We start from the raw sequence: 6,356 nt of genomic DNA on the forward strand, positions 1-6,356 counted from the left end.
ACATAAATTGGTGAGGTAATGGATATATTAATTAAGTGGATTAACTTTTCTACAATGTATAAACAGAACAAAACATCACATGGGGCTAGGCACGGTGGCTCACGCCTATAATCTCAGCACTTTGGCAGGCTGAAGTGGGTGGATCACTTGAGCTCAGGAGTTCAAGACCAGCCTGGGAAACATAAGAAGACAACCCTGTGATGATTAATATTAGATGGCAACTTGATCGGATTGAAGGATACCCAGATAGCTATTAAAGTATTATTTCTGGGTGTGTCTGGGAGGGTGTCGCCAGAGGAGACTGATATTTGAGTCATTAGACTGGGATAGGAAGACCCACCCTCAATGTGGATGGGCATCATCCAATTGACTGCCAGCACAGCTAGAACAAAGCAGGCAGAAGAAGTTGGGATAACCTTGCTTGCTGAATCTTCTGGCTGCCTTCTTTCTCTCATGCTGAATGCTTCCTTCAGGCCCTCCTGTCCTTGAACATCAGACTGCAGGTTATTTGGCGTTTGGACTCTGGAACTTGCACCAGCAGCTTGCCAGGGACCCTCCAGTCTTTGGCTACAGACTGAAGGCTGCACTGTCAGCTTCCCAGGTTTAAGGCTTTCATATTTGGACTGAGCCACTACCAGCTCCTCTCTTTCCCACCTTACAGATGGCCTATCGTGGGACTTCACCTTGTAAACATGTGAGTCAATTCTCCCTAATAAACTCCCATATATAAATATATCCTACTAGTTCTATACCTCTGGAGAACACTGACTAACACACCCTATGTCTACAAAAAATTAAAACATTAAATTATCATAGTGGCAATGCCTGTGGTCCCAGCTACTCGGAAGGTTGAGATAGGAAGGTTGCTTAAGCCTAGGTGGCCAAGGCTGCAGTGAGCCATGATTGCACCACTGTACTCCAGCCTGGTGACAGAGAAAGAACCTGTCTCAAAACAAAACAAAAAAAATCACATAGTACCACATAAATATACACAATTACAATGTTTCAATTAAAATAAATTAATGTTTATACTACAATGTTGTATCAACCAACACAACATGGTACTGGTATTGAAATAGACACATAGATCAATGAAACAGAATAAATAACCCAGAAATGAAGCCATATACCTCCAGCTGACTGAAAAAGTCTTTTGAGAAAGTTAACAAAAATATACACTAGGGAAAGGGCATCATATTCACTAAGTGGTCCTGAGAAAATTAGATTCCATATGGAAAGGAATAAAACCAGACCCCATCTCACACTATATGAAAAAAATTAACTCAAGGTGAATTAAAGACTTAAATGTAAGACATGAAATTATGAAAATACTATAATAAAATCTAAGAGAAATTCTTCCAAACATTGACCTAGGCAAATAACTCATGACTAACACATCAAAAGCAAATGTGACAACAAAAATAGACAAACGAAATTTACTTAAACTAAAGAGCTTTTGCACAGCAAAAGAAATGATCAACAGAGTAAACAGACATGAAAAGTTGCTCAGCATCATTGGTCATCAAGAAATGCAAATCAAAACTACAATGTGATATTATCTCACCCCTGTTAAAATGGCGTACATCCAAAAGACAGGCAGTAACAAATGCTGTCAAGGATAGAGTGTAAAGGAAACCCTTGTACACTGTTTTTGGGAATGTAAATTAGTACAACCACTATGAAGAACAGTTTGGAGGTTCCTCAAAAAACTAAAAATTGAGCTACTGTATGATCCAGCATTTCCACTTTTGGGTATATACCCAAAATAAGAAAATTAGTATATCAAAGAGATATCTGCATTACTATGTTTCTTTCAACACTGTTTACAATAGCTATAAAAAGGAATGAGATGCAGTCATTTGCAATGACACGAATGGAACTGGAAATTATTATGTTAAGTGAAATAAGCCAGACACAGAAAAATCAACATTACATGTTCTCACTTATTCATGGAGTCTAAAATTCATGGGATCTAAAATTCAGAACAACTGAACTCATAAATATAGAAAGTAGAAGAATGGTTCCAAGAAGAGTCTTGGAAGGGTAGTGGGGTGCTGTGGGAGAGGAGATGGGGATGGTTCATAGGTACAAAAATAATTTCATATCACAATAAGGTAGCTATAGATAATAATAACTTAATTGTACATTTTAAAATGACTTAAAGAGTGGAATTGGACTGTTTGTACCTCAATGGATACATTTCTGAGGAATTGGATACCCTATTCTTTATTATGGGCTTATTTTATATTGCATGCCTGTATCGGAACATCTCATGCACCCCATAAATATATACACCTACTAGGTACACAAAACAATTAAAAAGTAAAAAAAAAAAAAAAAAAGTTATAAAGAAGTGAGTCCTAGAAGCTTCTGGATAGCTAAATATGTGAAGGTTCTTGGAGGCTGATACAACCAAAGATGACATGGAAGTTCTGTGCTCCTTCTCCCATACTTTGCCCTATGTATCTCTTACATCTGGCTGTTCATCTGTATCCTTCGTAATACTTTTATAGTAAATAGGAAAATTTAAATAAAATGTTCCCCTGATTCTTTGAACCACTGTAGAAAAATTAAACCCAAGAAGAAATTCATGAAGCAGTCAGTAGCACAAGATCAATCAAAAGCTCCATCTCTAGGTAGATAGTGTCAGAACTGAGTTAAATTAGAGGACACCTTTTTTTGTTGTATCTCTGTCAGGCTTTAGTATCAGGATGATGTTGGTGTCGTAAAATGAGTTAGGGAGGATTCTCTCTTTTTCTATTGATTGGAATAGTTTCAGAAGGAATGGTACCAACTCCTCCTTCTGCTTCTGGTAGAATTTGGCTGTGAATCCATCTAGTCCTGGACTTTTTTTGGTTGGTAGGCTATTAATTATTGCCTCTATTTCAGAGCCTACTATTGTTGTATTCAGGGATTCAACTTCTTCCTGGTTTAGTCTTGGGAGAGTGTACGTGTCCAGGAAATTATCCATTTTTTCTAGGTTTTCTAGTTTTCTAGTTTTGTCAGGTTGTTCCCTGATGAATATTGATGCAAAAATCCTCAATAAAATACTGGCAAACCGGATCCAGCAGCACATCAAAAAGCTTATCCACCATGATCAGGTGGGCTTCATCCCTGGGATGCAGGGCTGGTTCAACATATGCAAATCAATAAATGTAATCCAGCATATAAACAGAACCAAAGACAAAAACCATATGATTATCTCAATAGATGCAGAAAAGGACTTTGACAAAATTCAACAGCCCTTCATGCTAAAAACTCTCAACAAATTCGGTATTGATGGAACGCATCTCAAAATAATAAGAGCTATTTATGACAAATTCACAGCCAATATCATACTGAATGGGCAAAAACTGGAAGCATTCCCTTTGAAAACTGGCACAAGACAGGGATGCCCTCTCTCACCACTCCTATTCAACATAGTGTTGGAAGTTCTGACTAGGTCAAACAGGCAAGAGAAAGAAATCAAGGGTATTCAGTTAGGAAAAGAAGAAGTCAAATTGTCCCTCTTTGCAGATGACATGATTGTATATTTAGAAAACCCCATTGTCTCAGCCCAAAATCTCCTTAAGCTGATAAGCAACTTCAGCAAATCTCAGGATACAAAATCAGTGTGCAAAAATCACAAGCATTCCTATACACCAATAGCAGAAAAACAGAGAGCCAAACCATCAGTGAACTCCCATTCACAATTGCTTCAAAGAGAATAAAATACCTGGGAATCCACCGTACAAGGGATGTAAAGGACCTCTTCAAGGAGAACTACAAACCACTGCACAGTGAAATGAAAGAGGACACAAACAAATGGAAGAACATACCATGCTCGTGGATAGGAAGAATCAATACCGTGAAAATGGCCATACTGCCCAAGGTAATTTATAGATTCAATGCCATCCCCATTAATCTACCAATGACTTTCTTCACAGAATTGGAAAAAACTGCTTTAAAGTTCATATGGAACCAAAAAGGACCCTGCATTGCCAAGACAATTCAAAGCCAAAAGAACAAAGCTGGAGGCATCATGCTACCTGACTTCAAACTATACTACAAGGCTACAGTAACCAAAACGGCATGGTACTGGTACCAAAACAGAGATATAGACCAATGGAACAGAACAGAGTCCTCAGAAATAATACCACACATCTACAGCCATCTTTGACAAACCTGAGAAAAACAAGAAATGGGGAAAGGATTTCCTATTTAATAAATGGTGCTGGGAAAATTAGCTAGTCATAAGTAGAAAGCTGAAAGTGGATCCTTTCCTTACTCCTTATACGAAAATTAATTCAAGATGGATTAGAGACTTAAATCTTAGACCTAATACCATAAAAACCCTAGAGGAAAACCTAGGTAATACCATTCAGGACATAGGCATGGGCAAGGACTTCATGTCTAAAACACCAAAAGCAACAGCAACAAAAGCCAAAATTGACAAATGGGATCTCATTAAACTAAAGAGCTTCTGTACAGCAAAAGAAACTACCATCGGAGTGAACAGGCAACCTACAGAATGGGAGAAAGTTTTTGCAATCTACTCATCTGACAAAGGGCTAATATCCAGGACCTATAAAGAACTCAGTCAAATTTACAAGAAAAAAACAAACAACCCCATGGAAAAGTGGGCAAAGTATATGAACAGACATTTCTCAAAAGAAGACATTCATACAGCCAACGGACACATGAAAAAATGCTCATCATCACTCGCCATCAGAGAAATGCAAATCGAAACCACAATGAGATACCATCTCACACCAGTTAGAATGGCAATCATTAAAAAATCAGGAAACAACAGGTGCTGGAGAGGATATATAGAAATAGGAACACTTCTACACTGTTGGTGGGGCTGTAAACTAGTTCAACCACTGTGGAAAACAGTGTGGCAATTCCTCAAGGATCTAGAACTAGAAATACCATTTGACACAGCCATCCCCTTACTGGGTATATACCCAAAGGATTATAAATCATGCTACTATAAAGACACATGCACACATATGTTTATTGTGGCACTATTCACAATAGCAAAGACTTGGAATCAACCCAAATGTCCATCAGTGACAGACTAGATTAAGAAAATGTGGCACATGTACACCATGGAATACTATGCAGCCACAAAAAAGGATGAGTTCGTGTCCTTTGTAGGTACATGGTTGTAGCCGGAAACCATCATTCTAAGCAAACTCTCGCAAGAACAGAAAACCAAATAGCGCATGTTGTCACTCATAGGTGGGAATTGAGCAAAGAGATCACTTGGACACAGGAAGGGGAGCACCACACACTGGGTCCTGTTGTGGGGAGGGGGTAGGGGGGAGGGATTGCATTAGGAGATATACCTCCTAATGTAAATGACGAGTTAATGGGTGCAGCACTCCAACATAGCACATATATACTTATGTAACAAACCTGCACGTTGTGCACATGTACCCTAGAACTTAGAGTATAATTAAAAAAAAAAAAAAGATTTAAAGTGGAAAGACAAAAATTAGAGGACACCCAACTGGTGTCTGCTGAATGATTCATCTACAAAATTGCTTGGTGTTGTGAGGAAACTCTCCACGCATTTGAGGTCACAGAAGTGGTCTGTGAAAGTATAGTAAAATAAACTGAATTTGGTGTTCTCATATTCGTTACATATATGTTTTTTCACGTTATGTATGATTAATTATTAAATTTTTGTAAAAAGTATCTAGAAGTGCATTTTTAATAAGTTTTTATTTTTACACCTTAAAAGCTCTTTTACTCTGAGTTTATCATTCTTCTAAAGATTTTGTAACTCGTTCTAGGTTTATTGAGGTATGACTGGCAAATAAAAATGTATATATTTATAAGGTACTATGTGATGTTTTTATGTAAGTATTCTCTGTGTATTGAATTCCCAAATCAATCTAATTAACATATATGTCATCTGGCATATTTACCTTTTCGTGTACGTATGTGTGTACAGAAGTAGGATAAGGATAGTTAGTATCTATTCCTTTTAAGTCTATAATACATTATTATTAACTATAATTACTATGAAGTTCATCAGATCTCTAGAAATTATTCATCTTATAAATGAAAGTTTGTATGCTATAACTGACATATTCTAATTTTCCCCACCCAACATCCCCTGGAAAACACCATTCCACTCTCTATTTTAAATTTCACGTATAAATGAGATTATGCAGTGTTTTTCTCTCAGGCTCTCATTTATTTCACTTACATATAATGAGTAAAATAATATGCTCGGCCAGGCACAGTGGCTCACGCCTGTACTCTCGGCACTTTGGGAGGCCAAAGTAGGTGGATCACTTGAGGTCAGGAGTTCAAGACCAACTTGACCAACATGGTGAAACCCCATCTCTACTAAAAATACAAAA

This window comes from Papio anubis, unplaced genomic scaffold (assembly GCF_008728515.1).
Source record: "Papio anubis isolate 15944 unplaced genomic scaffold, Panubis1.0 scaffold65, whole genome shotgun sequence".
Lineage (NCBI taxonomy): Eukaryota > Metazoa > Chordata > Mammalia > Primates > Cercopithecidae > Papio > Papio anubis.